This window comes from Ambystoma mexicanum, chromosome 2p (genome assembly GCF_040938575.1).
Source record: "Ambystoma mexicanum isolate Mex_15411 chromosome 2p, UKY_AmexF1_1, whole genome shotgun sequence".
In the NCBI taxonomy this organism is placed as follows: Eukaryota; Metazoa; Chordata; class Amphibia; order Caudata; family Ambystomatidae; genus Ambystoma; species Ambystoma mexicanum.
In genome coordinates, this window is record NC_090923.1 from 371,691,229 (window position 1) to 371,709,299 (window position 18,071).

Sequence of the window (18,071 nt, forward strand, 5' to 3'; positions counted from 1 at the left end):
CTGCCACCACCCCTGTGCACTGCTAACACTAACACCCACACCATGAAAGATGTCATCTGAAATGTCAATGATGACATCACTTGTTTAGCCCCTTTCTTTTCCTTCCCTGCCATAAATATATATGTGCATTCAGTAAAAAAAATTCACTAAAAGAATGATATACTTCATAGTGCAACCAAACACCACTGCACATTCCCCCATTATAATAAGCTAAGCAACCATAACTGGCACCATCTATGTGCATGCTAAGACTAACACTCAGGACATCAACGATGACATCACAAATATCATTGATGACATCACGTAATTCTCAGGGTCCTCAATGTGTTGATAAAATTTACCAATTATTGGATCCCCTTTTTGAGCCGTTATCAAATCAGCATCTGGGGTCTCCTTACTCCACTGGGCAGTTGAGAATTCATTGTGAGCATTTGTCTGGAACCTAGTGATAGCAGTGACCTGGATTTCCCCCAACAGGGACTCGATCTAAAGTAGGTCCCCTTGGATGGCTCTGGTTTTGGCCAGCTGATCAGCTAAGTCATTTCCAGTTTTGTCTGGTCCCTCTATTTTGAATGACCCTTGATTTGTTTCCAGTAGATGGTCATCCCACTGGAGGTGACAAGATCATCAATATTCTGGATTAGTTTTCCATGCTTTTGGGGTTTATTGTTAGCACATAGCATGCCTCTGGATTTTCAATTAACCAGGTGCTCCTCGAACCTGTACCGGACATAATCTCAATCAGTGATTATGACCAGTTTGTGGAGTTGTTGTTGGACAGCAGTGAGGATGGCTTGATGCACAGCCATCAGCTCTGCCACTTGACTACTACGGGGACTGATTTTGTGTCCAGCGTAGGGTTCTGGGGCATCATTCACCCAGGCATTCCCCACAACGGCCACTAGTTCTTTTTCCCCATTGTTGTCAACATGGTAGGACACCCATCCACATAGACCGTGGGCATTCGTTCACACTTGTCTTCGTCGTAGACTTTGTGTGGGGAATTGAGGTAGGCCTCCATTTTGTCCTTGATTTTAAGACTTTCGTCCTCAAGACAGTTTTCTCTGGCACAATCATGCAAGTCAACAAGACCTTGCGCAAGGAGACTCTTCTTGTTTTGGCCATACCTGACCTGCAAAGGAAAGCCTTGCATTGACAGGATCCAGGATCCAAGAAGTAATTTGGGAATTACTCACATTTCCGGCCTGGATTCTGTCACTTTGAAGATATTGCAGAGGCTGGTGTGGAGTCTCCACTTAGATGTGTTCCCCCTGGATGAACAGGTGGTAATTCTTCTATGCACACACCGTTGCCAGGAGTGCCTTCTCACAATCACTGAATTTTCTTACTTGCATAGGAGATAACTTTATTGACCTTGTCATGCTTTTGGTATAATACTGCAGTCAAGCATGTATTTGAGACCCCTGTCTCCAAGAAGAACGCCTTGTTTTTGACAGGATAAGCTAGGCAAGGTGCTTGTGAGAGGCTTCTTTTGAGTTGTCTTACTGCCTCGGCTTGTTCTGGACCCCACTCCCACTTGACCCCCCCTTCAACAGATGGATCAGAGGTCTTGTGATCTCTGCGTAATCCTCAATGAACTTTCTACTGTAATTAGTCAGTCCAAGGAGGCTCCTTAGCTCACGCAGAGTTGTGGGGTCTTTTAGTTTCAGGAGTGCTTTCACTTACTTTTTCTGGGGACAGAGACCCTCAGGAGTTATCTCATGCCCCAAGAAATTGACACGGGTCCTGCACCACTGTGCCTTTTGGAAAGATAGTTTTGCTCCGGCAGCCCTCAACTGTGTCAGAACATAACGGATCTCTGCTATGTGTTCCTCCACGAGTCAGCTTTTGATTAGAACATCATCTACATAGTCCAGGTTACCCCTTTCACCCAAGTGGGGCATGGCCTTATGCAAGAAGATATTAAATTCATTGCCGGAGTTGATGTATCCAAAGGGAGTCTAGGTCCATGTGTACTGCTGCCCCCCGAAGTAAAAGCCAGCTTGTATTGGTCCTCCCTACTGACAGGTACGGTCTAGTACCCATCGGTCAGGTCAATAGCAGTGTACACCTTTAACCCCTGGATCTGGGCCAGCCCTTGGTCAATGTAGGGTAGAGGCCATCGGGAAGTGTGGACCCATTTGGTCATCTCCCTTAGGTCAGCACTGAGTCTCCACTGGCCGTTCAGCACCCGATTATTGAAGGCGCTGTGGACTGGACGAATTATCCCACGGGACGCAAGGTTTTTAATTATTTCTGTGAGAGACAAGCGGTATTGCTTCACAAACACTGTAGGCATACCAGAGTCCGTGGGAATTGTTGTTGTATGGATTCTGGTGCGACCACAGTCACAGGAGTCCACCGCAAAGAGATCTTGAAAATCTAAGAAAACTTGTTTCAATTTTTGCTTTCGCTCCAGAGTCTCACAGGAATCAGCGAGGTTGACTCTCTTTTCAACCATTTGCCTGAATGAAGCCCGGTAAGACTTATAGTTTGGCTATCTCAGCGGCCTCCTCCAGCTGGGTGGAGAAGTCCCTGGTTACAATACTGACTTGTACTGATGGCTTCAGGTGGGGAAGGCAGTCCTGGTGGACTTGAAAGTTGACCTCATCCCTCCTGAAGTCACAGGTCACCTCTTCCTTACCATAAGGGCAGGAAGAGTACACCAGGAAATTCCCCCATGCCATGTGAAGATCCTGTCTGGTGTTGTGTCATTGTCGCTATCACTGTCAAAACAGTAATTGGGGATTGGTCCTATCAGTTCATTACCTAAATCTAGGAAAAAATATCGGTCATCAACTGCCATTCCAATAATGGTGCCTGCGCCCAGAGTAATACTCCTAAACTCGCTGCTATCCACCACAATTGAATGGTGTTTAGTTCTGTATTGACTAGTGGTGTTGGGTTTAACCCCAACCCTTGCTTTTGGAAACGGACATTGAGGTGAAAATATGCGTCAGGATTGTGCAGTGTCTGTCCTCTTTTAATTTTTACTTCAAGTGGGAATAGTCAGGTCCGTTCTGGGATGGTGAATTCCTCTCTAATCTGAACTTCAACTGCATATGGCAGCAGTTCTGGGATGGTGAATTCCTCTCTAATCTGAACTTCAACTGCATATGGCAGAAGTTGAGCTGACTGAAATTCTCTCTCTGGATCATCAAAGACCTTGGGATTACCTGCTAATCGGGACCAGGCTTTGAAGTTTATTAGGTCCAAATAAATGGCAAAGTGATTGAGAATGTCACTGCATAAATAAAATCCAGCAGGGATGTCTCGCACGACCCAACAATTATGGACTACGCTCTTGTCGCCTAAGGAAATATTAAGCATACACCTGCTAGGCAGGAGTTGTTTGGAATTGGGTGTTTCCGGGTCCATTTCCCATTTGTCTATTAATTTAAATGTGGGAATGGCTGGATATATTGGGAGTTTTCGGAACATGGCTTTGCTGATGAAGCTCTTGCCGTTGTTCACGCACACTCGGGCGAGAACAGAGGCCTTCCCCTCATTTAACCTAATACGGATGAACAACTGTTCTTTAATCTTCTGAATGTCAGCTAAGCTTTGAGCTGGTTTCTCATCATTTTGGACTATGGAAGTGGGATTTTCTGATTGTGAATTGGTATAGAATTTCAGAGTATTTCCTTCCAGTGTGGAATGCCAATTGAGACTGAAAGGAAGGTTGATTTTCAGAAATAGAGAGGACTTACTGTCACGTCAGGGATTTTGTTGTTCTGAAAATGGAATTCAATGTGATCCTGTTTTTGTTCAACCATGTGCCATTTAAGCTAACATGGTAGACGCTATGTTTTAATTTTATTGGTTGGTTAGTCTGGGTCCAGAGGACCTTGTTTACACAATCTATTAGGGGAGACAATATACGCAGGATGTCATTCCCCAGTAAACAGGTGTGCCCTCTGGAGTCACAACTATGACCGGGTGTTTCACCTTGTGTCACCAAATTTTAATTTACAAACTCCACAGTCCCCTCGACAGGAATTTCATTCCCATCGAAGTTCTGACTGAAGTTGTCCAGGAAGAGGGGTGAGAGGGATCTGGTATCTTTCCCCCCTTCCTGAATTCAACTGATCAAACGCCCTCTTTGACAGAAGGGTGGCTTGAGATCCAGTGTCCACCAGTGCCAAAAATCTACATTGCCCTTGTATTTGGATCGGGGCATAATATCTTCCGTCCTTCTCCTCAAGGGGGCAAAGATAATGTGCATTTTGGGCAAATTGGTGGGTTAATTTCTTTACTCTTGAGTCTGACACAGGGTTAGTTTGGGCAGAATTCGGTGCGAGAGCATGGGGATCTGTACGAAAAAGGTGGCAGTTGGATATTGGGGAGTTTTGGGTTCCCCTGGTTCTGATTCTGGGGCGCCCCCCCATCCTTTTTGAAGGCCATCCCGAGAATATGTTTGGGCAAGGTGGCTTTCTGGCTGATCATTCTGGGGTTCAATGATGGGCGGTTCTAACTCGGTCCCCACATTTACCCCGTCTTGATTAGGATCTCTCGGGATCCATTTTTCTTTGGGAGGAGTTCCCCCAGCTAGGAAAGAGAAGATCCCTTTCCCAGAGTCCTCTGAGGACCCCTCTCCTTCAAATTTGAAGACACTAACCTCCTCCACAAAATGGGTCTTTTTAGGTCCTTTATTTCTCCTACCCGCACTCTGTTCCTTAGGTTGCAGACTTTCGGGGGCAGGAGATTTTGGTTCCGGCTCCTGGTTTCCAGGGGTTTTTCACGAGTGGGGAAGGAAGCTTCCTCTGAGGCATTACACCCCCCTTCCCCGCCGTGCCTCCTCCTTTGGAACCGGTGGGTTGTCGGGGTTCTCTTCCTGTCATTGACCTGGAGTACCAGACCCTTGGTTTGTGGAGTTCTGGGACACCATGGTCATCTGAGGGTTCTGTTGAGCCCTCAACATATGACCCAGATCTTGTGACAAGTTCTGGACCTGGCGCTCCAGTTGGGACAACCACTCTGGCTGGTACCGGGGTCTCTGGTCAATCCTAGGTGGATCACGGGAAGGGTAACTCTGCCTTCCCCCATAATACCCTTGGTTGGGATAGTTCTGATATCCCTCCACCCTTGGCCTCCCCTCTCCCGGATTGGGCTGCCTGGGCTCAGGAAAGTGGGGAAAGAAAGGAGGGTTGTTTTGGGGGTTGAAGTTTGGTGGGTACCGGGGAACGAAGCTCAACCCAGCACTTGGGGGATTACTGCCCTACTGGGGAAAGTTAGGAGGGAAGTTTCCCGGGTTGGTAGCTACCTGGGGGGGTCCACACATAGCCCAGGACATAGCACATAGCCCAGGATGGGTTTGTTGCCCTTGTAACGGGGGCTAATATAATCAGGGGAGTTAGGAGTCCCATTGGTGGGGTTACCTACTGACTACCTGTTTGGGATTGGCCCGAGGGCATTCTGGTTTCTTGGTTAGAAGATGGATTCTGTACAGGAATATTTTTAGGCCCCCCATCTCCAGATCTAAATTGGGGGCAACCTTCACCTCCGCCACCTTAGCAACAGCAGGGGTGTTGGCTGGTTTGGGGTTTTTATTTGTATTTTTATTCTCTACCAGTTTCTGTACTTCATAAATACGAGTCGCCTGTTCAATGACCCAGTCTAGTGATCTCTTCTCGTGAAAGTCCCTCACCAGCTGGGTCATGATGTATTTAGGGAGTGCATGAAAGAAGGTATCAATGAACTCCCTAATGTCTGTGCGCACCCTCTTGGAGGTCTGCGCAAAGGCACGGTTTAGTTCTTGCACAAATTCTTGTGGGGCCCTGTCTTCCCCACACTGCAGGTTGTAGGCTGCCTTGCGGGCCTCTTGGGGGTTCCTATTTACAGAATTGTTTTTAAGATGGCTGCCCTGTAGGTGGACCATCTTGAGTGGTTCTGATCCTCCAGGCCCGCAAAGAAGCTGGAGTATTCAGGGGAAAATGTCCACTTGACATATTGGATGCAACTCTGGCTATCTTTCAGATGGAAAGTATCCATCATTTGCTCGTATAACTCAAGGTGCTCCCAGACTGAATACTTGGCATTTTTGTGATAGGGAGTTATGACGCTCCTAATGGCCTTGATCTTTTTCAGGGGATCTTTTAGTAGAGCCCTCTTAATTTTGTTGGCCTTTTTAGTCTTAGTCACCCGAGTCCACTCATCCTCTGGTTCAGAGGCACTGCTACTGGAGGTGGCTATCTGATCCTCTAGGCTCTCCTGGATTCTGCGAGCTTGAGAATGGCTTGTGGAATGTGGGGGCCTAGTTTATTTATGACTGTGGCATTCAGAAGAGTTTTCCGACTCTACCCTGCTCCCAGGATTGGCTGAGTAGCCCCCCCCAAACCCCCACTGCCCTAGCTGGGAAGAGGTCTTTAAGATACTCTTTGTGGGCCTGCTTTCCTGGAGTTACCCACCAAATTTGACAGATTGATCCTTTGGTAGGCGGTATTTTTGATGATCCAATTCCCTGATTCTCCCCTCACAAGAGTCTTCCTGATCAGAGAGGCTATCCCTATTGTTTGGGAATTGAATGTAAGTGTCCCCAGAAACGCACCCCCCTTAGTGAGAGGCAATAATGGACACACCCCAGAAGGGGAATGAGGCCAGGACCAAGTGCGGGTAAGATCAAAAGAGCCTTATAGAGCATGCAAAGGACTCTGCAAACTCCGAGAGCGCTCTGTCTGACAATAGCAAAGACAGTCAGTTATAGTACAAATACACGTCATGCATGAGGTAAGCTATAGGGGCCACAGAGTCTCAGGGATTGGGTGGTGATGGCTAGGTGGTATACAATGTATACAGTTGCTTCTTCAGGATTGGCGGACGTTGGTGCTGCGCCACGTGGAGTGGGAGGTCAGCTGGGCTCATTGGGGAATAGCGCTGGGCCGGACATGCCTTCTAACAACGATTGATAGCTAAACTAACATTTGCCCTTTTGGCCACACATTCCCACCCATTCATCACACTTCATGTGTCCTGTTGAGTTGCAACTCTTGTAAGCGCTGACCTTAGATCAATACATGGCCAGGAACATTGATACATGATCTGGTGTGTCTTAATACATCAGTTTGAGAGGCACCTTAGGTTCAAACCATCAGGTCTCATGGGCGTAGTCAGGGGCATGGACAGGGGCACTTGACTAACCATCCTTGGCAATTTCAGTGAGAGATGGTATTATGAACTGTTGGTACATGTGTGGGCGCCCCCCTTTCTAGGGTCATTAACTCGGGGTCGATGGAGGTACTACTAACCCGCGGGGGGCATGTGACTGGTGCCTGAAAGGTGGTGGGATTTAGGACCAGGTAGCCCATAAGTTATGGAGTCATGCTGTGGCGGCCTCTGACACGGGGGAGGGTGGCGGATGCTTGAAACGGGTCCAGCAGGGTTGGGAGGGAAGGCAGGGCTGTGCCGTTTGAACACCGTCTATCTCGAGAGGGCCTGGGCAGAAGGAGGGGGAAATGGCCTTGCAGCTCCGTGCGTGGCTTCTTGCACGAGGCGGTTTTACTGTAGTATGGGTGAGGGGCGACTAACAACACATGGGGTTTCTAAAAGCACTCATATGTATTTGTATTTCCATGGGATACTAGCTGATGATCATACTTTTTTACATAGCATTTCACATTTGTAGTTGACATACGAACATGAGGTAGTGTCAGGCAGGTGTGTGTAAAGAGTGTATAAAGAGAGCAACACAAGTTATTGTTCACAGTTGTCAGCTGTCTAGTCTTTGTATATCTCTTCATTACATGTAATATCGGTTGCACAACTTTCTCTTTACCCATTCTCCTTTATAATAGCAGCGAACGTTAGTCAACAAGGCACGTATTACAAAAATGGTTTCTACAAATTGCAAGGGCTTTCGGGGTGGGAATGGGTGCGAGGCGCCACGTCGTCTATAGCTGGGGGGCTTTGTACAGGGGTCAGGGCCTGCAGGGTTTGGGCTGATCTCAGTTACATCCTAGTATTCTCGTTCATTGCTGGGGCAATGATGTACTGCGGAAGGTGAACAGCTACAGTTTTTTATTTTGTTGTTCGCTCGCGTCTGGTGACTTGTGAGAACGAGTCTTCAGTGGATCTGCCATGCAATGGGAAGTGGGAGAAGCGTGGGCCTCTGTGAGCGTGGTCAAGTGGGGGTCACTCTGCAGCGTTCAGTGTTTCTGCCTTGGGTTAGATATGCATGTTTCTAGCAAGATGGAGATGGCTTAATACAAGATGGCGTCTATTCTCTGCCACATAACGTGGTGGTGCAGCCCTACGTGTCGGCCTGCAGCTGCCCCGCCGGCTGGGCCCTGGAGGCCGGTGGCTGCCGATGAGTCATGGGTCTTAACCAGGGTGGGACATGTAGTGGGAGGGGGGTCCTATTGACCTACCCTTCCCTACAGAATCTGTACAGAGATGCCTGCCCATCCATTTCCTGGAGGCGCTGATCCATCAGTCCCATGTTGCCAATTCTGCTGAAGTCTACCATCCCCATGACCCTTAGTACATATGAGCCAGTGGACATGAAGGGGGTCAGGGGGAAAATGCTCAGGGGTTTCTCTGTCCCTTCCTACATCTTCTCTTTCAGCCCTTATTCCCTGGTGACATGCCAAAATCTGACTCTTTTACTCCTCTATTAAGGCCTTGCTGGTCTCAATGATTTGCTCTTGCATTGCTATCTGTTTGTGGAGCCTATCATTCTTTTCACAGAGAGCCTGATTGTCTCTCTGGGCTTCCTGCCTGGATTGGAAATACTGAGCCAATTTCTGCTGCCGGAGACTCACCTCCTGAGTTTTATCATTATTGGTCTGGATGTTCTTTTCCAGAGCATCCTCCAACCGCCTGGTGTGCTCTAGTAGCTTCTCATATTCGGTTTTAACTTCACTAAGCTCCTTGAGGGCCAGCCCTCTTTCCTCTAACTTACTTTTTAATTGGCTCACTTCCTGGCCTAAGGAATCCCTCTCCTGACTTAGAGTGTGCCCCTCTGTGCAGCCAGGTCATCCCTCTGTTTTTTAAATGCGCGGGACTTCTGGCGCTCCTCATCAAATTCTGCTTGAGATTCTAAATCTTTAAGAAATCATTTATTTTTTTCCTATTTCAAGATTTCTAGGTGGTTTTGTAAAGTGACTACCTGCTCTGTGCAGGCTCTATTAAAATTTAATTTTTGTGCCAGTTTCTGTTGACTGTATAGAGTAAACCCTTTCCTGACACTCATCTTTCAGGGCCTGTATTTGGGTGTCTTGCTCTGCATTTTTTTGCTGTAAGAGAGCCAGATCTTCCTTTAGTTTCGTCAAGTACTGCCTAGCTTCTGTCTATGATTCTTGGCTCTTCTGGAGCCTTTGCTCTGGAGAGCCGAGATTAGTTTGGATTTTCTATAGTGTTTCCACTTGCTTCTTTGCCAGAACTATGTTATCTGCATGATTTTCCTTTATTATACCTATGTGGAGGTACAGGTAGGCCGTTATTTTGGCAATTTTACACTGCTCCTCTTTTATTTATGGGGCCATATACAGTTCACTAAGCGCTTGGTGTAATGGGCCCTTGTCCTGCCATATATGTAGGTCTATGGCAGTGATCTGTTCTTTGATTTCCTGCAGCCATACCTGTTCATCCTGTTCGGATTATTCACCCCTGGCAAACAGTTTGTGCAGGAGGTGTTCCCTAGCCATATTAATCTCTACTGGGATCGCTATTTTGGAAATATCGATTTACTTATGACTTATTTTAGGGTTAATTCACTTTTACATTTACATACAGGCCGGATTTTCTGAGTATTTATTTTCAAATGTGTTTGTACAGTGTAGCACAGTATACCAACTCAGCAAGGTGTGTGTACCCTGCAGGCTAGTATGCAGTGTTAGACTGTCACGGGCAGTAGGTCGAACTCAGAATCATGGCACAAGCCCCCAAAATCTGTTAAGGATTTCAATCAGGCACACACCCGGGTCTGCCTAGCATGTAGTGCGCAATGAAATACTTATTTATTATGTCTATAGGTTCAATATTCTGAATGATATACCACTCATATCACACCCGTCTGAAAATACCCCCAGGTCACAGTGGACCAGGAATCAGGCTGGTTTGTAAAGGTAAATATTTATTTATTTAGTTAATATTCAAATCACACATACATTTTAATATATATATATATATATTTATATATATATATATATATATGGCAGCAATTACCAAGTGGTGACAATACAATTCATAAAATAAATAAAGCAATTGAATTCAATTATAATAATGCAGAATATAAAACACAGGAAAAAGAACAGTTTTGGTTTGTGAACAGATAGCGTTTAGGTTAATATTTCCCCCTACTTAAGGTAGAAATGAGCAATCCTACACAAATGTCAGCAATCAGGAGGTATTGAGGATGAAAGACAAGGTCTAGAGTTTGAATGCAATCTTCCTTCCCCAAACAAGAGAGAAAACCATTTTTGGAAATTGACACTTTTAAAATGACAGGTGAAAATGGCTTTGTGAAACAATGCAAAAGGGTGCAAAAATGCTTAAATGGAGAAAAATTCTGAGGAAAGCAACACTAAACAGCCCTAACACACATGAGCTACAATATAAACAACCGTACACACTTTAGACCAGAATGGGAGAGAAGAAACACTTTGGATGGGAAAAAGACACCTGGAAAACTGCAAATTCACGGCAAAATTTCACTATGCAATTTTAATAAAAATGTATCAAATACAATAATGTGGATATTGCTAAGGGTCTTAGGTATCAGTGAGAGTTAAAAGTTATAGAGGTTTTAGTGAGAGGTTTTTTTGAAAACTAGGCGCGAAAATGAACACAGAAATTCAGCTTTAAAAATCACAGATTGGTTTCATTACACTATATTAATGACTATGAAAAAGAGAATGCCACACATGAATCTCCACAGTTACGTGGCCACCGTAACCCTTCACGTGGTGCATACTCTGTTTTCTTTGTGGGATTTACTTTAGTTACTCAAAATCACTAATGACTTATGGTTTTCTAACACAGATGAGAGAAAATCAGCACAAGAATGGTTCTGACAATATTAGGGTTCTGATGTTAAAGATGTGATGGGTTGAGATTGGGGTAACACAATGCAAATATACTATGGGTCCCTGTTCTTCCTATCGATACTTACAGTCCCATCAGGGTCCTGGTCATTGGATCGGGTCAGGTCTACCGGCAGCAGGGCACCTCTGGCAGGATTGGATTAGCAGTGTGGTTCTGGTCAATTTTCGACAGCACCTCAACTGGATTTGGATGGGCCCTTCTGGTCACTGGACACGGTAGATAGCAGGATGCAGGTTTCAGCAGGCAAGCCTTAATGGTAGCAAGAAAGACTGGATCAGAACTAAATCCCCTCAAGTTTGGGATGGTTGAATTTGGGTCTAGCTAGAAAGAGTTCAGCAATGCTAAAGTTTGGATTCTGCAAGGAAGTCTGGAGTCAGCTGCAAGATGAAAAGTTCTGGATAGGATAAAGAAGTCAGGCACAATGCGCTGCACAGAAATCTGGATGTGTTCAGGAAGCAGTGTGTACCAGTGTGTGGTGAAGGTCCTATATTTATCCTACCAAGTGACATCACAAAGTTTATGGTGTGGGAAGAATTTCAAAACACACCCCCACTGCTGTGAGTGGCCAAAGACACCTGCCTTGTTTTGGTTGGCAGTCAGAACAAAGCTGTCAACTTTATGATGGGATTTAGGAACTCCCACACTGATTTTGACCAAAACGTAACTTTTGCACAAATGTACATTTCTAAAATGATGTCCCCTAATAAAATCGGACACATACATTGCATATTTGATCGGTTATAGTCACATTCAATCCCCTTCTCTGTGAGAGCTGTCTTTGTCATTCTATATCATTTTATCAATTTTAATCATACCAGTCTGGACTAATAATTACTAATTCAGTACATAGCTGGGTGACTATCACTGGAGCATAAATATACAATCTTAGACTTGTAGCATCAAGAGTTTTGCTACAATTAGGTTTTTCCTGTAACTTTGGTTCCTTAAGTGGTACAGTGTTCATTAATGTCTTCAAAGCAAAAGCCTAAAGTTAGGTTAACATCTACCAATTTTTAGATTTATCTTCTTTCAGGTTGCACAGTTAAGAGTTTCAAACTTAATCACAAATAAGGATTTAAACATCAAAAAGTTCCAGCAGTTTGTTTTATCCCTTGTAACTCCACTTCACAGGCAACAGCTGTCACAGTCCTTTGATCAGGGAGGTGTGTCCTCCTCCTTGAGAGGGAAGCTCCCCTGTAGAGATCAATTGGCAGCTTGCCATCATTCTTGGGTCAGTCAAAGATGAATGTCTAATGAAGCCTATTGTGCTCCGTATGCGAGAACCTCCTGCATTCATTAGCCTTCCTGTAGCAAGGGAGTGTCAAACTGAAGTGTCAAACTTTTCCAGGCTGGTCACTGTCCAATCAGAATTAAGCAGTTACTTAACTCCAATACTGGGTTGCTTTAAAATTCACAATAAAGTATTTTCTTTAACCCATATAAAAAATTAAGCACAGTTTATAAGGGATTTGGACATTTAAAAAAATTAAGCCCTTCACAAACATGGTTTAAATAGGCAAATTTTGCAATTTCTTCAGGAATAAAGAAACACATTTAAACTGGTTTTGACATCTAATTTTCTTATGCAGCTGTCAGGCAGTGAGGCCCGGTTTCCTCTGACTGCACTGGATGATCGGTGGTTCCAGCAGACTTTTCATTTAAATAGTTCACCTGGAAAATGACTGAAATTAGCACCAAAACAGCACTTTGAAGGTTGCAATTGATTGGGAAAACTGTATTTTAAAGGCAGTTTCGGATTTTAGCCCACTTCTGTGGCCTTGCTTCATATGACAGGTAATAGCACCCACTCGCATTCTCCTGCAGGGAGTTCTGTTTTGACATCAACTTTGCCTGTGTGTGCCAGTGGTGTGTAGCCTTTTGTGATTTATGAACCATGCATAGTTTCGCAGATTTGGCATGCACAGCGGTTAGTGCCTTCTTTTTTGGCAGTTTATTTCCCCCATTGGCAAACGGGCCTAGTATGGCGCATTGGCATGGGTAAAAATATCCCACACATTGTAACTTTATTTTTCATCTCTTGCTCTTGAAATGAAAAATAAAAGTCCCAGATTTGTAAAGAGATATATATCAAAGGAAAGTATGCAAAGAAAAGCACCAGTTTAAAAACAAACATCTCAGCTACAGCCTGCGCATAACATCTAATAAACACAAATTTGAGTAAATGTGCAATTTTTGTACTGCCCATCTACAATCAAAATGTATATACTAAGTAACTGACAAGGCCTTGGATAAATATTTCAAAGTACCGGAAAGTACGCAGCAACTTTTTTAAAAATGAAAACCATTTCAAGCTGAGATGAAAAACACAACATTTGATAGAAACGGAAAAACTAATTGGGCTGTACATTGTGTATATTTTCCTTTTGCAGGACTAAGAATCAACTTCGTAGAAAGAAACCTACAGAAATATCAAACTTTGATGACAAAGGCCTAGAAACAAATAATATTCCTTCCCCCAAACCATAGCAACAAACCAACAGGACTGAAGAGGTGACTTGCTTCCAGAGAAGGAAATTGAACTCAGGCCAAGAGGCTGGACTGTAAATACTTTGACACTTGCTTTTGTTCTGGGGACTGGATTTGGAAGCAATAAACACAAAAGCCACCCATTTGCAACTTCTACCTTTCTCTCAGCTGGGACTAAATTCATCCTTACCAGCTGTTCCCTCTCAACTAATCTGATATATCAATCATCACCTGAAGGAAACTCCTCACACCCGGGAAGATCTAGAGTCTGGTACAAGAAGCAGATGCTGGATTCACTCAAGAAGGTGTGATGTCTTACACAGCCATGCCAGCGTAACTATAGAGAACATGCAATTTAACAATAGCACTCTCTGGGTCATAAATGCCCCAGCTCCAAGAGGTACTGACACCATTTGGATGTACCAGCCAGGAGCTCTTATGCCATTTCAGATCGTGATGTATCCCTGTAAGTCAAATAACGTGTGAAGTATACATAGCCAAAGTGGGAATGAGAAACCCAAAGATCCAAGACAGGCCACAAAGCTAAGTAGCCCAAGCTGGGCTGAGATCCAAGATAACCAAAGAAGGGGTGAGAAATGCAAGGGCCCAAGTCTTGCCAGCAGGCCACATAGCCCAAGCCAGGCTAATATCCACAATAACAGAAGCAGGGGTGAGAAATCCAAGGGTCCAAGATGTGGAATAAATCCACACATCCCAAGCTGGGCTGGGATCTAAGTAACCTAATAAAAGGTGAGAAATCCAATGGTCCAAGAAGGGCCACAAAGCCAATTAGCCCAAGCCAGGCTGACATCCAAAATAAATGAAACAGGTGTGAGAAACCCAAGGGTCTTAGACTGGATGTTTATCTATAAAGCCCAGGACAGGCTGAGATCCCAGATAACTGAAGAATGGCTCAGCAACTCCAGGGTCCAAAACAGCCCACCAAGCTACATAGCCCAAGTCAGGCTGACATCCAAGATAACTGAAGCAGGGATGAGAAACCCAAGGGTCCAGGAAGGGTCACAAATTCAAGTTGCCCAAACCTGGCTGACAGCAAAAATAACCAAAACAAGGGGGAGAAACCCAAGTGTCTGAGAAGGGCCCCCAAGAGACATAGCCCAAGTCAACCTGAGGTCCAACATAACCATAGTAGGGGGGAGAAACCCAAGGTTCCAAGCCACATAGCCCAAGTTGGGCGGAGATCTCGTATTACTGAAACAGGGGGGAGAAACCCAAGTATCCAAGGTGGGCCCCTATGCTACAACAACCAAGTCATGCTGAGATCCAAGATAGTTGAAACAGTGGTGAGAAACCCAAGGGACGAAGAAGGATTGCAAAGCCCAGTACCCAAAGCCTTGTTGAGATTTAAGATAACCGAAGCAGTGGGGGAGAAACTGAAAGGTCCAATATGGGCCCCTAATCCAGATTGCCCAAGCAGGGTTTTGATATGATATGATATGGCATTTGCAACGTGCCTATACACAAGTGTTTCAAGGCACAATGAGGCAAGGGAGGGGAACAAAGGGAGGATGGACAACAATCCTACTAGCCCAGGTGTCATTCAGTTTGCGCAAGTGCATGGGAAGGGGGCAGGGACAGGGCAGTACATGGGAAAGATGATAACAATAAGTAAATAAATGGCCAGCATGTGGCGAGTGCATGGGTAAGTGCGGGCATCAGGTGTCAAGGGCTGGTAGGGGGACGACTGTAGGGATACAGAACAGTCCCCAAGTGCAGGGGTTGCCAGGTGTGTAGTGCAGGTATGTGACGCTGGCAGGAGAAGGACCTGGGTCCGAGATCAGAGAGAGTCCCGGTAGCCAGTGCAGTTCCAGTTACAGCCAGGAGGTCAGCAGAGGAGAGGAGGGGAAAAGGCGGAAGTAAAGAGAAAGGTTTTGAGGTGCGGTTTTGAGGTGCTTCCGGAACCGGTGATGGTTCTCCCCTACAGGGGTTGCCAGGTGGGCAGTGCAGGTGTGAGAAACCTAAGGGTCCAAGATGGTTCACCATGCTGCATAGCCCAAGTGAAGCTGATTTCCAATATAACCGAAGTAGGGGGGAGAAACCCGAGGGTTCAAGATGAGCCACTAATCCATATTGCCCAAGCCAGACTGAGATCTCAGAAACCAAGCCTTGGTGAGAATCCCAATGGTCCAAAATGGGCACCAAGCTACATAGCCCAAGTCAGGCTGCGATGCAAGGTTACCAAATCGGTGGTGAGAAACTAGAGCGTCTAAGAAGGGACGCCAAAAGGTATAGCCCAGGTCAAGCTGAGATCCAACATAACTGAAGCAGGGTGAGAAACCCAAGGGTCCAAGAAGGGCCACAAAGCCAAGTAGCCTTAGCCGTGTCACGATTTTGGATAACCAAAGAAGGGATGAGAACCCCAAAGATCCAAGATGGACCACAAAGCCAGGTAGGCCACACCTGGCTGAGATCCAAATAACCTAAGAAGGGGTGAGAAACCCAACCATCTAAGAAGGCATGTAAAGCCAAGTAGCCCAAGCTGGTCTGAGATTCAAAATACCCCAAAGATCCAAGATGAGCAGGGTTTTTATGATTTTTTATGAAAGGGGAAATCACAAGACATTATATATAAATAACTTAAATCTTAGTTCTGTATCTAACAATACTTTAATATAAAAAGAGTCCTTTAAAACTGTTCTTTCGAAATATAAAAAAAGTCCTTAAAAGTATACAAATTCTCTACAGCGCACTAAATCAAAACTATATATGAAATGCCTTACTTCAGACACATCCTGGGCAGGGCTGTCTCAAGGTCCTTCCTGCTGTCTGATGTTCTTTATGTGTCGTTTTTCTCTATCGTGATGGTTCTGTGGCAGGCAGACAGAAGCATTGTGTGGTGGGGGGGCAGAGTCTTTCCTATGGCGGGGCATTGTTTTTTCTATTCTAGAATAAAGAATCCCTCATGCGACCATGCATAAAAGTCCCTTACTTTTTTTTCTTTTTCTTTAATCCCCCAACGGGGGTTACACTTATGTTGCATTTGTTATCTTATTTTGTAGAATAGGCAATTCATAAGTTTAGAGCTAGGGCCAGGACAGGCCTTATTTTCTTTAATAAAGCGAGATAATGATAGGAAACATGGCATTTTGTCAGTCTCTTTACTCTAACTTACCACAGGTTGTGTCAGAAGTTGTATTCAAATGACACGATACAGTGTGAGACTCTGAGAGAGCTCTATATATCTAGGCCTATAAACAAACTAGTACCTATAGGATAGTGTGATAATAAACCATCTCTAGGTGCGACCAAGAAAAATCCAGAAATATTGATTGAGTGCTTGATAGGATGTTTATAATGTGCACATACACAAGTATTTCAAGGAACAACCAGGCAGGGAGGGGGAAAACAGGGGTGAACAAGACAAACAATCTTACTAGGCCTAGTATAATTTGGTGCAGGGGGGAGGAAGGGGGAGAAGTGCATCCAGTGGAACAGTGCCCTGGGTTATTTAGTTATTTATTTATTCATATTTTTAAAGCACACAACAGCCGGAGGGCATCGTGGTGCTGATAATGAGAGAACGAAAACTTGCTGGTTACAGTGGAGTGACATGCGGTTACATAGATATTTGCATTACAGGACAGTTTTACGAGATGAAAAATAGAAACAAACCTGAAGTGATACAATCAATCTTAGGTGTAAGGTGAGGTGGAAGAGGTGGAGAGAGTTAGGTAAATAGTGTGGTTTTGAGTGATTTGCGAAAGGAGAACAGTGAAGGTTCTGCTCTGAGCGAGTTAGGGAGGGTGTTCCATAGCTTAGGTGCAATGTAGGGGAAGCCAATGCCGCCGGATTTGGCTCTTTTGATGGTGGGTATGCAAAGTTAGCATGATGGCTTCTTTTAGGACGGTCGGAGGAGTTCTTGAGTATGGTTTCGGATAAGTAAGAAGGTGCGGCTGAATTGATGCATTTATAAATGGTTAGGATTTTAAAATTAATTCTTTCCTTAACTGGGAGCCAATGAGCATTGCGTCTTGCTTGGGATATGTGGTCAAATTTAGGTATGTGCAAGGTTATTTTGCACTGCTTGTAGTTTGTTGAGGTTTTTGGTTGAGGTGCCTGCTAGGAGTGCGTTGCAGTAATCTAATTTCGCTCCTATTGTGGCCCTGTCGATGGATAGGCTGTTTTGGGAGGTTAGTAAGGGTTTTATGGCATAGATGAGTTTGGTGGTGAGCACGGATGTGGAGGAGATGGCTCTGACCTGTTTTGTCATAGAAAGTGTGGCGTCTAAGTAGACTCCTAAGGTCTTCAAAGATGCAGAGACTGGAATGTTGGTGTTGTCAATGGTGAAGTGGGAGTATTCAGGGCCAAGTTTGGCTAAGGTTTCCTTAGGTGCTAGGATAATGACCTTGGTTTTGTCCCCGTTTATACAGAGGCCATTGGTGGCCATCCATGTTTGTATGGTGGTGTATATCTGAAGGAGTGCTTCAGTATCTTGGGTATAATCTCCAGTAAGGGGGAGGAGGACTTGGGTGTTGTCGGCATAGTTAGTGTAAGCTATGCCGAGCGCATCCAGCAAGTCAAAG